General features: G+C 41.5%; 1 pseudogene; it reads left to right on the forward strand.

Moving 5' to 3' along the window:
- Nucleotides 1-302: 302 nt before the first annotated feature.
- The window catches only part of LOC108536934 (lymphocyte-specific protein 1-like), a 29439-nt pseudogene continuing 13283 nt past the window's right edge, over nt 303-16458 (forward strand).

Genomic DNA, 16458 nt, shown 5'->3' on the forward strand with positions numbered 1-16458 from the left:
GCCTCATTAGCGAATGAGACCCAGGCCCAGAGAAATGGAGGGAGCTGAGGCCTTCCTCCTCCTGGGTTTCCTGTTGTCATTGGCCAATGATCAGAGCCACTGACTAAAGTCCCCACACCCTGCAGAAACCCGCACAAGAGAACCAATCCTGGTCAAGATCTGGAGCTTCGTTCCAGACAGTTATAAACCCAGGGTGGGTCCCTGAAGTCTGCCCAGAAAGCACAGCACTCCCTCCATCCCTGAGCACCTTAGGGACAGGCTCTTCACTGGAGGAAAAGGCCAGAAGGGAGGAGGAGGACACCATGAGGAGGGCAGAGGACGATCTGAAGAACAAGGCTCTGTCTTCCATTGGAGCCATCTACAGCAGCTCTCTGGCCAAAGTGCGTACTGCTGTTGGGAGAATGGTGGCAGCCTTCAGTGTGGGCTGCTCCCAGTGCCCTCCAGAGACCGGGCCCCTCTCTTTGGGCCTATACACTACATGCTAACCAGAAGAGAGGCAAGACCCTCAAAATGAAGAAGATTCTTGCAGATGCAAGCCGCTGAAGATTGACTACCTCAGTGAAGACAAACTGAGGGGAGGGTTAAGTTTTGCAGGGCTCAGCCCCAGGGGGTGGCCCTGCAGGACCTCGTGACTGCTTTCCAGGCTGCCAAGGCCCCTGTTCCTCAGTGGCTGAAGGACTCCAGGGGCCTGGTCCTGCCTTTGGGGCTTATTCAGTGAAACCTCACCACTTCCTCTGCCCCAGAGACAAGGTTGAAGGGAGCCAGAGTTGGGAAGGAGGTGTCCACAAGTCTCACCTGCACCCTCACCCCATCCATGCTCTGTGCCCCTAGCCCCACATCCTGCTGCAGACTGAAGGTAAATGGCCAAGTCTGGGCTGCTCTGTGTGGCAGTCCAGTCGAGTACAAGCCAGTGAGAGTAAATCTAGGCACAAACCAGAGGACCAAAGAATGGTGTCCCCTTGCACAAGGAACCAGAAGGCAGTAAGGGAGCCGAGAAGCCCTCGTAGGGCCCCAGCAGCCTAGCCCACCCTGTGGTGGAGATGGGCTTTCACCCAACGCACACATGCCTGGCGCTCGGTTTCATCACAGTCAGCCAGTTGTAGTGTTCCCAGATCACTACACTCAGGAGCCACATCGACCAGGCCCAGAAGTAGTAAGTAGCCCTGCAGTCCTTTCACCATGCTGGGCAGAAGGGCCCTTGGGACCAGCTGCTCTAACCAATCCCTAACAAGGGCTGGTGGAGGCCTGAAGAGGACAGGAGGACAGAAACGAGACTAGTTTGGACAGGCTGCTCAGGCCAGCGTGTGCAGGCCTGAGGCCAGGGACCTGGAACCTCCTCCATCTCCTGCATGCATGGGAACCCTGAAGAATGGCAGAGTCAGGAGGAGGGAGCCCAGTGGGACTTGCCCATCACACCCTCTGGCCCTGGCTGCAGGGAGAAGGCAGCCAAGGGACCTCTAGATGGGGCTTCGAGGGTGGCCTTTGGTGAGGCCAATCTGGGCCATGGGTTATCCGTAGAATGTCCCACCCTCCATGGTACCTAGGACAGGAAATTAAGCAGCTAGGGCTTCATCATGAGCTCCTCTGTGATGCTGGGCAAAATCAGACTCCTCAGGATGGTGATGCCTCTTCCATAAAATCATGTCCCTGGAGGCTGTGGAATCCCTTGGCACAGCTACTCGACCACCTGCACGGGGCTGCAGTCAGGGCACTCCCAACGATGTCACGCTGGTAATCCTGTCACCCAGCCCAGCTGCACAGCCCATTCCATTTCCCCAAGGATCGCAGTGTTTGGGGGCTACTTGGAGTTTGGGTGTTTTCTGGGATGCTTCTCCCTCCTGTGTCCCCGGTTTCCCTGTGGTGCCCAGGGGCAGGCTCCTCCATGGTGCACGTAACCTCACAGCCTCCCTGTTGTGCTGTCAGGGGTCCTTGTAGGCCCCTCTGTGGGCAGGCAGTGGGCGTGGTGTGCATGTGCCTGTGTGTGTGCATGTGTGCATGTGCTGAGGGTGCTCAGGAATGTGTGGGAGGGCACAGCTTTTGCCAGCCTTGCATCCAGCTGAGCAGCGCATCTGAAACAGGCCAGCCTCGCAGTCCAAAGCACTCCTGTCCTCCGGCTGCCTCCATCCCTCACCTGCACCGAGCTCCTCCTGGCTCACAGCCATGTCAAGGCCTCAAACAAATGGGGCAGGCTCCTGGGACCACCATCACTCGGAGGCCACCGCCTGGAGGGACATGAGCTCTTTTGAGGCAAGCGTCTGGGAGGATTATCACTATCTGCCAAGACAGTCTTCCCCAGCTCAGGAATCTGTCTGCAGTTGTATGTCAGGCAAGGAAAGGAGGACAGAGGGAGGTTGTCCCAGGCACACATGCCCGCCCCCTAGCCACACTAACAACCCAAGCCAGTCAAGGACAGGTGAGTGTGCACTGCCTGGATTGAAGCTGGTTGTGCGCCCTGAGAGCAGCCTGGCATCGGGCTGACCATCCTCTGAGGGTTGGGGAGTAGGAGGAGCACGGCCAGAGGCCTTGACCCTCAAGGACCACTTGTTTTCCATTTGCAGCAGCAAGAAAATTGGGTTCCAGGCCAAGGGCAAAATGGGTGGGCACTAGAAGCAGAGAGGCCAGAAAAGCCCCTCGAGGCAGAGACCCTCCAGCACTCGTGGGACTCCACATCCTCCAGCCCCCACAATCCATCAGGAGTTCCCTGATAATCCTGGGGTGGAGAGGCCATTCTAGAGCACCGCCCCCATCTCTGTCCTTGCTGCCTCCATCCCCCAGAGCCGCCTGTGAATAAAGCCTCAGAGCCCCCTCCATAGTGCATTTGCTTCTACACGGGGACCCTGGGAGACATGGGGTAAAGCAAGGTAGGGGCTGCCCAAGGGCAGAGCATCCTGGTCAGCTGAGAACAGGACTGGCCAGCACATACCATCTGCTGCTACAGCCAGGATGGTGCCCGGATGCACATCAGACGATTCCCACTGGTTTTCCCTCAAAATGCAGGCTTCATCCCTTCTGGAGACTATAGGGCCCCTCTGCTTTCCACTTCCCTGGGGTCTCCGTGAGATCTGCAGGCCTAACCCCCAGCCCCAGACCCCATCTATCCATGCCAGCTCTCAATCCATTGGAGGCAGAGAAACTCTGCCTTGGGTAGGGGGTGAGGGAGGAGGGCAGGGCTAAGAAGGAGACATTGCCACCCCCTGAAAAGGCGGAGGCAGGCGGGAGTGGCTCCCATGTGAGGGGTGCACTCTAGGTCCTGGTCAGGGAAGAGCAGTGCAGGAGAGTGCACTCCCAGATGACAGCAGGCAGGCCAGTTGCTGACTGCCTTCTCCAGAACACAGGATAGCAGAGTGCACGTGGGCCATAAATCTGAAAATTCCTGACCAGAGAGAATTATGGAAAATATAAATCACAGCAATTGGATCAAGACATACAGACCTGTACAGCAAAGTATTTGAAGAGGAAGGTTTGGAATCCAGAACGGGCCCCAGAAAGAGTTGGGGGCAGGCGACCACATCTGGGACTTCTGCTGTTAGAGTTGGCATGGGGATGGGGGTGCGGCAGCGCAGTCCCTCTCAGTCTGTGATCAGAATTGGGACAAGGACAGGACCCAGAGAACAAAACAGAACCTCCAGATAGCATTACGCATGTGTGCAGACCCTGCAACACACACTCTCAAGACACACATACAGTAACATCATCTCAGGTGTGTGACCCCACAACACACAGACACACAGCAATATCATCCCAGTTGTGTGACCCCTCAACACACACAGCAACATCACCCCAGGTGTGTGAGACCCCACAACACACACAACACACAAACATCATCTCAGGTGTGTGATCCCACAACACACACAGAAACTTCACCACAGGTGTTTGACCCCACAGCAGACAGATACACACAGCAACATCATCCCAGGTGTGTGAGACCCCACAATACACACACACACAGAAAGATCATCTCTGGTGTGTGACCCCACAACATACAAACACATACACAGAAACAGCATCCCAGGTGTGTGACCCCACAACACACAAATACAGCAACATCATCCCATATGTGTGCAACCCCACAACACACACACAAAACATCACCCCTCCACAACACACACATCATTTCAGGTGTGTGACCCCACAAAACACACAGCAACATCATCCCAGGTGTGGGAGACCCCACAACACACAAAACCACCCCTCCACAACACACACACAACACATCGTCTCAGGTGTGTAAGATCCCACAACACACACACATACACACACAGAAGCATCATCCCAGATGTGTGACCCTAAACATCTAAAATTTAGCCATTTAAGAAACAGTGATGTTTGTCAACTAAAAGGTCCTTACAGTTCTTTTATGAAATAGTAATTTTCAGCTTAAGCTGTGCTCAATTTTAATCTTTAAGAATTCCATTTTAAATAATGAAAAAACATTTATATATCTACAAAAAATGTGTATACATTCCATTTCCCTGGTGGTGTCACAGGTATCAACAGGGACATTCTCATGTGGGAGAGTATTATTAAACTTCACCCTCAAGATCAACTGAGACTAAAAAAGACACAAAATCTTTCTTTTAGAATGCAACATACACTGAAATTTCAACCGAGAAAACATCTCCAGTGAATTATACGTGTAGTTTTTCAAACTCCAAATAAAATGTTAGGTTTTGAAGGTTGGCTAATATATAATACAATTTATAAGTATATTTTAATGCACGGTTTGCTTTTGTTTTTTTTAAGTAAAATTGACCCCTCATTCCTATTGAGTAAATCTGTCATAAATACCATTTGCAGTGACTCATCCTCCAGCAAAGAAAGTTACATACTCATTTGTGAAGCAGTGATTTTTAGACTTTTCCTGAGTTACACACTCTTTGGAGAAATTAAAGTTCTACATTCCTTAAATGAAAGATTCTGTGTGGCAGGCCAATGTGCATATTCTCCATATCAAAATGAAAAAGGAATAGATTTGTATACTTGTGTGTATGTGTATTCACAGAAAACAAATACTGTGAAATCAGTCCTAAAATACTGAGTTGCTAATGTCCTGTTGGAAGGTTTTCGTGATTTCATTGTATTTTGACAATGCAACTTCTATGAACTTTGGGGCCCCAAAGTAAGAAACTCTAAAGTATTAGGAATGGGAATGAGTTCTGCAGCAATCCTGTTGAGTACAAACAATCAGCAATCATAAACTCAATTCAGTTTGAAATTTGTATTACTTCAACGCAAAGTATTTCAGATTTTGAAACAAATTTTTAGATATAAGTTCAATCATTCTTATAATAATTCTTTAGTACTTACACATCATTTTGCTCATTAACAAGAATTTAATTTACTTTTTATAGAAAGTAGATATAATTGAGAAACTTCTACATCTTCAAACACTGTCTTTCATTCCTATGATTTCATCTTTATATGTTAAAATATTACCCCAATGTCCTCCACTTGAGTGATGCCACTCTCTTGTTCCTCCATTACTTCCTCTTTTGATCTCAGACTTCCTAAAGAGCTTCTGTGTCTTGAAGGAGATGGTGTTCTCTGCGTACCGCCACTTTGAAAAGATGGTTTGTTGGCTGCTTCTGCTTTTATTGCTTTTCCATACAAAAACTAAAAGTATTAAGTATGCTATGAATAAAATGATCACATTTCACCTAAACACATTTTACAAACTTTTTTAAAACTATATTTCAGTTCTAGATATTTTCTTTGAAACAAACTTGTTTTTTTGTTGTTGTTGTTGTTTTTTGTTTTTGTTTTCCTGAATTTACCATGTCATTCGCAAGGTGAAACTTGAGACATTTACTGAGTACATGCCTTCCATGAAGTTAGACACACAAATTCTGTTATTCAAATTTCTTGAAAGGCTTCAGTATTAAAAAATAACATCCCAAGAAAAATTAACCTATCACAAATTCTATAAGACAATGTAGCACATCGGTTCTTTACAATACATAATTTCATCTTTGCATCCACATCCCTTATTTAAAAGCTAAGTGTATATGAAAGAATACGTCATTAGTAAAGTAAGGTTATTGACTAGGCATGGTGGCTTATGCCTGTAATCCTAAGGCCGATGTGGGTGGACCATGAGGTCAGGAGCTCAAGACCATCCTGACTAACACGGTGAAACCCCATTTCTACTAAAATGCAAAGAGGAAAAAAAAAAAAAAACTGGGTGTGATGGCAGGTTCCTGTAGTCTCAGCTACTAGGGGAAGCTCAGGCAAGAGAATGGCATGAACCTGGGAGGCGGAGCTTTCAGTTAGCCAAGATCATGCCACTGCATTCCAGCCTGGATGACAGAGGGAGACTGTATCTCAAAAGAAAAAAAATGGTTATCTATTCAAAGTGATTAGTCATATTATTGATATTGTATTGTTTGTTTATTTTGGTCATAATTACATACAATATCTCTGTATGATTTAAAATTCTGTTTCACTCTTTGTTTCATTAAATGAGATCCGTGGTTGGTCTCCTCCATGTTATCTACCTTACTTATTTCTTATTGGCCTTAGACGTGTCCCCTAAAAACAACTCTCAGTCAAGTACTGCATATTATTTCTCAGAAATGCTTAAATGTCCTAATTAAATTCACAATAACTTTCTTCAGTTTAATCTTTTGTATAGGCAAAAGTAATGTTGTTTGAAAACAGTTCTGCTAAGAACTCTATTTAAAAATTACATGACATTTATTACTTGGTGGAAGATCTTAAATCTCTTCCAAGCTGATTTTTCCTATCTTGAGACTTTTTTTATTTCTAGTCCTAAAATATTTTACCCAGATTTGCACATGTGTGCTTGCTTCCTAGTATTTTGAGGTTAATCAGAATTTCTTAAACTATTCATCCCCCCTGAGAACTCTAAGTACCTCCTTTATTTCCATTGTTAATAGTTACTTGTGTATAACATATTTATTTTTATGTAATATGTGAGATGAAGTAATTTAGAAATGACATCAACACAAATTACCTGTTTTTTACTTGAAAACCAGTGGAAAAAATTTATCATAGATTACATAAGTCAAAATTACTTCAAGTCCTGACACCATGCCATGAACCAAAAGAAACTCTCATGTTCCACCACACCTTCAGATATAAACATATAAGAATGAATAAAAATGTACTGTCTACTGTGTACCAGAAAGTGCTAGATGTAACAGAATTAAAAACAACTAGGAAAATTTATGCACTGAAGAAAATTTAACCACCAAGAGATGTGATATACAGGGTACAGGGAGTACAAAAATACCTACTATGTACAATGAGGAAGAAACTATAAAATCTAAGTTGTTTTTGAAGGATAAATTATTATTACTTAGACATTTAATGTTATAAAACATAAAAAACTCCAAAGGGTCCAGAATGGAATGATCTTGACTTCAGCGTAAAGGAATTCAGTAGTTAATAGAATTACCCAAAAGTTTAAAGCTGTAATAAACACAATTCCTTTGAATTTAAGACTCAATAGGACAAGAGACCATTGACTGGATCAAAACAAGTTCTCCAACACACTGGGAAAACCAGTAATTATGTATGTGTGTTACATAAACCACTCTGATAACTATATATTCTTAGGAGAAAAGAACAAAGATGGGGAAAGAATGCGTTCTGTTATCCAACTTCGATGTCCTGATATTTCTGTTTTCAACTTCTTAACACTTTCTTAAATGAAAAGGTCATATTTAAATACACTTTCTCTAGAATGTATTTTCAGAGAGTGGGAAAGAATGTTTCCATCTCATGAGTCTGTCTAAGTGTTTTCTACAGAAGATTTATTTCTTGTAAGTCAATCTAGGTGTCGAGAATCTACAGTGTTTCTATGGTACATTATGTAACAGAATTATTTCCATTAAAATAGAAATAATTCAATTCAAATAGGATTAATAGAATATGACTTTCTTTTCTTCACCATTTTTCCTGAGATTTTTCTTCTAAAGTTTTTAAAAATTCTTTGTTAAGCTTTGGAAAACCTATTGGAACTTTTCATATTGAAATAACAAACATGAGAGATTGGGATTTTACATTTACTAGGTTTAATAAATGGTTTATTCTATATCTTTCAACTACCAACTTTCAATTTAATAATGGCAAAAAGAAGAGGGATGTTAAAAAGGCACTTTGGTTTTCATATGGATTCTTTGCCTATTCTTCAAAATTAGTCATTTAAAAAAGGACCCTAGGTCATTTACTGTTTAATTGGGAAAAATAGAGTTTAGCCATATTTTTTCCACTAGGGGACTCTTACCTTTCATTGGGTCCTTTGCCAGGGCATTTTTTAGGGCATCTGGGCAGGGTTCTCAAAGTAATTAAATGTGAAGGCCTCTGGCAAATTCTTGGTCCAATTCTTTCTTAAAAAAAAGACTAAATACCATGAAAAACATTTTACCACTAAATATAAAGAGCCTTCACCAATAAGGTACTATCATCTGAATTATTAGCAAACAAAAATGCAATTTTACCATCATACTATGATTCTTAAATACTAAGTCAACCTATCAGTCTTGCCTTTTTTAATTTTATTTGTTTCACTTTCTGCAAAAAAATAATTTCTTTTTTGCTGCTTCTCTTTCACAGTAGTAGGTGGGCCCCTTACCCACAGACCTTTTTCAACCTTGCTTGCCATATATTGAGATGTTTATTAAAGTATTAAAGAGTGACCTTCTGACAAGGACCATGTTTCCCAATACTGGCCTTTAAGGGGCATCTTTTCATTTGCTTCTCTACTTAGGCAAACAGCATGAACAGCTTGGCTGGGGCTGGGATTCTGGCTTCTATCATTTTCCTGTAATGGTAAAATATTATCTACATTTAGATAATGATAAGGGACCCAAAGATAAAATTTTGGTACATACTGTGTTGAAAATCTCAAGATGCATAGCTTAAGATGCCTGACATCCTTTAGGTATTCTTACTTGAAATATTAACAATGGTGTAACATACAGAAGCAAAAGGAAGCACTTTGACTTCATAACCAAATGGCTGCCATTTTACTATGGTTTACCTCACAAAAACCTTGTCTGTGAAAATTAGATAAAAAGCACTTTTTGTAATTTTCTAAAGTTGCAATTTACACAGGATGCCCCCCATTTAAATTACTTAATTTGGGAAAACTATACATTTACGAGATACAATGTGGATTTGTTTACAGGATGCCCCCCATTTAAATTTTAATTTGAAAACTATACATTTACGAGATACAATGTGATTTTGTTTATTTTCTTTTTTGTTTTTTGCTTAGAGACTTCAGTTTTCTTTAACCGAAGTGCACTGCTCACTGAAGCATCCTCCACCCGGCCACAAGTGATTGTGCCACATCTCTCTTCCCAAGTAGCTGGGAGTACAGGCACTCACTACATTAATTGTGTGTGTGTGTGTGTGTGTGTGTGTGTATGTATGTGTGTGTGCTATAATAGAAACAGATTTCCTCATGTTGCCAAAGCTGGTCTCGAACTCCTGGGCTCAAATGATCTGCTGGTATGGGGCTATGAAATTAAGGAATTTCAAGGGTGAAACAACACGCCAAGCCTGATATTTTGATAAATGATTAAATTCACCTAAAGTACATGCTTTCTTGGGGGGAGAATATTTTAAATATTTTACAAATGTTTAGTGATTTGAAATATACAAGAGATCAGGGATCCCCAAACACTGGCCTCCCACTGGTACCTATCTGTGGCCAGTTAGCAACCCGGATACAGAACAGGTGATGAACCACTCACACTGCCTGATCCCCGCCACCTGTGGAATCAGTGGAGGCATTGCATTCTCACAGGAACCCTACTGTGAACTGCACATGCGAAAAACCTAAGTGGCGACCCCCTTAAGAAAATATAATGTCTGAGGATGACCTAAGGTGGAACAGTTTCATCTGAAAACCATACTACCTATTCTCCCGCTGCCACACCCTGTCCTACTCGCAGAACTGCTGCCTAATCCCTGCCCCCATCACACTGCTGTGACCCAAAGCCCTGCCATACCCCATGCCCACTGTGGTCCTGATGCTCACCACCCTCCTCATTGTGTCCAACTCTCAGCCTTGTCCCCCTACATACCCCCAGCCTGGGGAAAAAATCATCTTCCACTAAAACAGTCTTGGTGCCAAAATGGCAAGGGATTAAATGAGCTCATTATGTTACACAGGTTGGTCTCCAACTCCTGGCCTCAAACCATCCTCCCACCTTCACCTCCCCAAATGCCAGGATTACCTGAGTGCATCAGTATCTCAGGTAAATAACTTAAGTGTGTTTATTTTGTTTTTGTTTTAGGCTATTGCTGTTTATCTTGATTACACTCTCTTACTTGGTTTAAATTATTTACCATACCAGAGATACAGGAAATATGTTTCAAACACTGTCATACAAGGAGGGAGAGAATTCAAGGCTTTACAGAGGCAAATTTAAACTGATTATTTATGGCCCAAGATTCTACATACACTAAAATAACTTGCTTTACATCAAAATTTGAGAATTCCTGCCAAGCAAATCAGAAATTTGAAGTGCTGACTAAAAGGACAAGTTTTTAATCACAATGGTTAAGTAGATTGCTTGTCTATTTAAATTATGGCTACATTCACAAAGAAAAACCACTTTAATAAAAGTGCACATGAAAACAATGGTGTCATAGGTTGTTTTCTGTCAAATTGCCCATCCGTCAGACATGGCCGACAGTAAAAGGAAGAGTCCTCAAGAAACAGACAATGAGTTTACAAAAATGAGTTTCTTGATAACGGTAGCGATTTCCTTCCCTATAGTGTCTTCCCATAATTCAACACCGACACATTGAAAACCCATCCTGTTTTAGAAACAACATCCAAAAATCTTGCTGTCTTTGGATTTTTGCCAAGAGACAAACTTGAGCAGAGAAACAGAAAATAAAGGTGATTTAGAGTAGGACAAACAGCTTCTGAGACGCAGGGCCCTCGTAGGGTATGCATCTGGCTGACTGTGGAGTAAGATGCCATATCTGTACTATACCTGAAGGATACCAAAAGTGCTGGAAAAGCCAGCCTCTCTCAAGGCTGATCAGTGCGAGGGCAGTGGGCATCTTCTGGGGCTCCCTCCCATCCTGGTAGCCTGCTGTTCCACCCTCCCGGGGAAGGCATCCTGTAAGAAGCCATCAGAGCGTGGGCCAGGTGGCATCAGCAGTGTGCACTTTGGAACTAGGTGCTTGGAAGTCCTATGCCCTAACTGGCATCCTGACTGTTGCAAGCCATTGACCCACAGTGAACACATGAAACATCTCTTTTTCTTAGGCAGGCCACGCAGACGGTACAGATTCTTGCTAAAGAAAAACAAAAGGGGCACAGAACTGAGTGACTGCTTTTGCTTCTCATGATCTTTTCCCAAGTAGCAAGAATGCACAATGAAAAATTGAGTTTTCCTATAAACTAGGTGAAGAAGAATCTGAATATCTATGTAAATAATTTTAAAATTAGATTATTTTGGCCAGGTGCTGTGTCTCATGTGTGTGATTCCAGACCTTTGGTAGGCCGAGGCAGATGGATCATCCAAATCAAGAGTTTGAGACCAGGCTGCCAATCATGGCAAAACTCTGTTTCTACTAAAACAACAAAAGTATCCAGGTGTGACGGTGGGAGACTGTAATCCCAGCTACTGAGGAGGCTGAGGCAAAAGAATTTCTTCAGCCTGGGAGGCAGAGGTTGCAGTGCACCAGGATTGTGCCACTGAAGTCCAGCTAGGGCGACAAGAGCAAAACTCTGTCTCAAAATAAATAAATACCATTGCTCAATGAAATAAAAGAGGACACAAACAAATGGAAAATATTCCATGCTTATGGATAGGAAGAATCAATGTTGTGAAAATGGCCATACTGTCCNTTGCTTCTCATGATCTTTTCCCAAGTAGCAAGAATGCACAATGAAAAATTGAGTTTTTCCTATAAACTAGGTGAAGAAGAATCTGAATATCTATGTAAATAATTTTAAAATTAGATTATTTTGGCCAGGTGCTGTGTCTCATGTGTGTGATTCCAGACCTTTGGTAGGCCGAGGCAGATGGATCATCCAAATCAAGAGTTTGAGACCAGGCTGCCAATCATGGCAAAACTCTGTTTCTACTAAAAACAACAAAAAGTATCCAGGTGTGACGGTGGGAGACTGTAATCCCAGCTACTGAGGAGGCTGAGGCAAAAGAATTTCTTCAGCCTGGGAGGCAGAGGTTGCAGTGCACCAGGATTGTGCCACTGAAGTCCAGCTAGGGCGACAAGAGCAAAACTCTGTCTCAAAAATAAATAAATACCATTGCTCAATGAAATAAAAGAGGACACAAACAAATGGAAAAATATTCCATGCTTATGGATAGGAAGAATCAATGTTGTGAAAATGGCCATACTGCCCAAAGTAATTTATAGATTTGATGCCATTCTCATCAAGCTACCAATGACTTTCTTCACAGAACTGGAAAAAACTACTTTAAAATTCATATGGAACCAAAAAAGAGCCCACATTGCCCAGACAATCCTAAACAAAAAGAACAAAACTGGAGACATCACGCTACCTGACTTCAAACTATAGACTACAAGACTACAGTAACCAAAACAGCATGGTATTGGTACCAAAACAGAGATATAGACCAATTGACTAGAACAGAGGCCTCAGAAATAACATCACACATCTACAACTATCTGATCTTTGACAAGCCTGACAAAAACAACAAATGGGGAAAGGATTCCCTATTTAATAAACGATTCTGGGAAAACTGCTTAGCCATATGTAGAAAGCTGAAGCTGGATTCCTTCCTTACACCTTATACAAAAATTAATTCCAGATGGATTAAAGACTTAAATATTAAGCCTAAAACCACAAAAATCCTAGAAGAAAACCTAGGCAATACCATTCAGGACATAGGCATGGGCAAGGATTTCGTGACTAAAACACCAAAACAATGGCAACAAAAGCCAGAATTGACAAATGGGATCTAATCAAACTAAAGAGCTTCTGCACAGCAAAAGAAACTACCATCAGAGCGAACAGACAACCTACAGAATGGAAGAAAAATTTTGCAATCTACCTATCTGACAAAGGGCTAATATCTGGAATCTACAAAGATCTTAAATTTATAAGAAACAATCAAACAACCCCATGAAAAAGTGGGCAAAGGATATGAACAGACACTTTTCAAAAGAAGACATTTGTGCAGCCAACAGTCATATGAAAAAATGCTTATCATCACTGGTCATCAGAAAAAGTGATGATGCAATCAAAACCACAATGAGATATCATCTTATGCTAGTTAGGATGGTGATCATTAAAAAGTCAGGAAACAACAGGTACTGGAGAGTATGTGGAGAAATAGGAACACTTTTACACTGTTGGTGGGAGTATAAACTAGTTCAACTATTGTGGAAGACAGTCTGGTGATTCCTCAAGGATATAGAACTAGAAATATCATTTGACCCAGTGATCCCATTCCTGGGTATATACCCAAAGTATTATAAATCATACTATTATAAAGGGTCACGCACATATATGTTTATTTTGGCACTATTCACAATAGCAAAGACTTGGAACCAACCCAAATGTCCATCAGTGATAGACTGGATTAAGAAAATGTGGTACATATACACCACAGAATACTATGTAGCCATAAAAAAAATGAGTTCATGTCCTTTGTAGTGACCTGGATGAAGCTGGAAACCATTATTCTCAGCGAACTATGACAAGGTCAGAAAACCAAACACCGCATGTTCTCACTCATAGGTGGGAACTGAATGGCGAGAACACAGGGCAGGGAACATCACACACTGGGGCCTGTCATGAGGTGGGGCACTGGAGGAGGGATAGCATTAGGAGAAATACTTAATGTAAATGATGAGTTAATGGGTGTAACAAACCAACACAGTACATATGTATGTTTATATCTGTGTGTGTATATATGTAAAATATCTATGTAACAAACCTGCACGTTGTACACATGTACCTTAGAACTTAAAGTATAATAAGAAATACAAATAAAACAATATATAAACATATAAACAATAAAATAGTCGATAATTTCTCACCAGTCTCAATGTCAGACATCCAACAATAAAAATACTAGAAGAAATCAGAAAGAAGAAGCTTCATGACAACGGTGTTGGTAATGATGATCTCAAAGTGACTGCAAAAGCACAATAAAGAACATTAACAATAGAGAATGGGGTTATATCAAACTAAGGTGCTTCAGAACACCACAGAAAACTAAACAGAGGAGGGAGATGTACTAGAGGACAGGAGAAATTGGAAATTATTGGATTGCCATACATCTTATAATGGATGAATATTTACATTACATAAGGGACTCAAATAAACAGCATGAAAATGAATAGGCTAATGATGGGGATACTCATTTGTTTAAGTAAGATATACAATTGCCCGGCAGACATACTACAAAGTGCTCATCATCCCTAATCCATAAAGAAAATGCAAACCAAATCTGTGATGAAATGTCATCTCTCTTCAGTCAGAATGGCTGTTATCAAAAAGTCTAAAGAAACGCGTTTCTGGTGAGGATGTAGAGAAAAGGACATACATGCGCCATTTTCTTGAGAATGTAAATTAGTGCAGGCCTTACACAGAGCTTTATGTGAATTTGAGTACGGAGAGCCCTAAGAAATCTACAAGCAGAACCACCCATCACATGATCCAGCAATCCAAGTATCCATGTATTTGATTCCCTTCTTTCTAGCATATTCCTATCCTATGTTTGAGAACAATTTTCCTTAACGGGATTTTTCCCATTTGCCTCGTCTTTATGGAAGTTTCTCTCTGTATATCACTATGTCAAGGTGTATGTGTATGTGTACGTGTACATGTACGTGTACGTGTACATGTACATCTATGTCTATGTCTATGTCTATGTCAAGGTCTACATCTGTATCTATGTCTGTCTCTATCTCTCTGTGTGTCTCTCTGTATCTCTATTTCTGTCTCTATCTCTATCTTTATATGTCTTTAACTCTATCTTTTTCTCAATTAAAACTGTTTGACACCTCTTTGTTCTTTATTTGGATACTTGCTTCTACCGTGTAACTCTCTTAGTCAACTAAAACCCATCTTCTTGAAACCTCGTGAATTTAGACTTTGCTAAGCAGACATTTTTATTGTTGGGATGCTTTTGTAAGGATACTTTGGAACTTCAATGATCTTTGAGAAACTTAACATCTCCCCACACTGGTGCATTTTGACTTCTCCCTTCCTGTTACTCGTGTTCTTTGCTTGTCCTCTTACTATCTTCTGTCTACTATTTAGCTCTGTTGAATTCTTTGACATATCCTACTTCAAACCTCTGCACAAGCCTTTTTCTATTTTAGTCTCTCAAGCCACTATAGTCATGAGAAATTTAGTCTATCTAAATCAGAGGCTCTTGAGGGACTCAGGGATCTTCCCCACCCTCCAGATAATTATCTGAATAAAGACAGCACCCTCATAAATATTATGAGGAAAAGAAAAATGGCTAATTAGAAGAGATTGAGCATTTTAACTACCCAGGTTTTGGAGACATCCAGACTGTCACTGGATGAATCTATAAGACAAATGTAGTCCTCTGACTCACTAGATAAAATACTATGGCAAAATAATCTGAAAAAATTCTTCTTTACCCATACACAGAAAAGGTAATAGACCTCCTGTTGAATAGGTAAACTTGTCTCATTTTCCGGAAACACAATTTAGATTAAATATAAAATGGATATAAACAAGTGAGATTTATATTAATCTATTGCTTAATTATGACTAAATTTTAGGAGAGCTATAAAATCTGTTTTCCACTATCTATATTTTTTGCATATATATTATGTGTGTGTGATATATTACTACCTCTGGATGTGATTACCCAGTTAATTTCAAATATCACTTAAAAGGGTGCTATAATAATTGGCTTAGAGATAAGTAAGCACTATTGTGAATTACACATTCTTAAAAATCCCAGAAATAGGTGACCAAGTTTACATGACTCATGCAAATATTTAGTAAATGATACTAGTTTAAAATGGTTTATTGCAAACTGCCACGTCTTATGACTTCTTGTTATTATTAAGTGTAAGAATACATTTGTAGGACAGGCATATTGGCTCATGCCTGTAATCCCTGAAATTTGGGAGGCCAAGGCAGGTGGATCATCTGAATTCAGGAGTTTGAGACCAGACCAGCCTGGCCAATATGGCAAAACTCCATCTCTCCTAGGAATACAAGAGTCAGCCAGGAATGGCAGTGCACACCTGAAATCCCAGCTATGCAGAAGGCTGAGGCAAGACAGTTACTTTATCCTGGGAGACAGGGGGTTGCACTGAGCCGAGATTTTGCAACTGCACTCCAGCCTGGGCAAAAGAGGGTGACTGTCAGTGAAAAGAAAACAACAATGAAAAAAGAGAATAAATTTGTATTATTCTTGGATTTAGCAATTCACAAACTGAGCTGCATTACAATCACTGGACATTTAATATTTTATAAACTTTTTT

Source organism: Rhinopithecus bieti, unplaced genomic scaffold, assembly GCF_001698545.2.
Source record: "Rhinopithecus bieti isolate Rb0 unplaced genomic scaffold, ASM169854v2 scaffold_14825, whole genome shotgun sequence".
Lineage (NCBI taxonomy): Eukaryota > Metazoa > Chordata > Mammalia > Primates > Cercopithecidae > Rhinopithecus > Rhinopithecus bieti.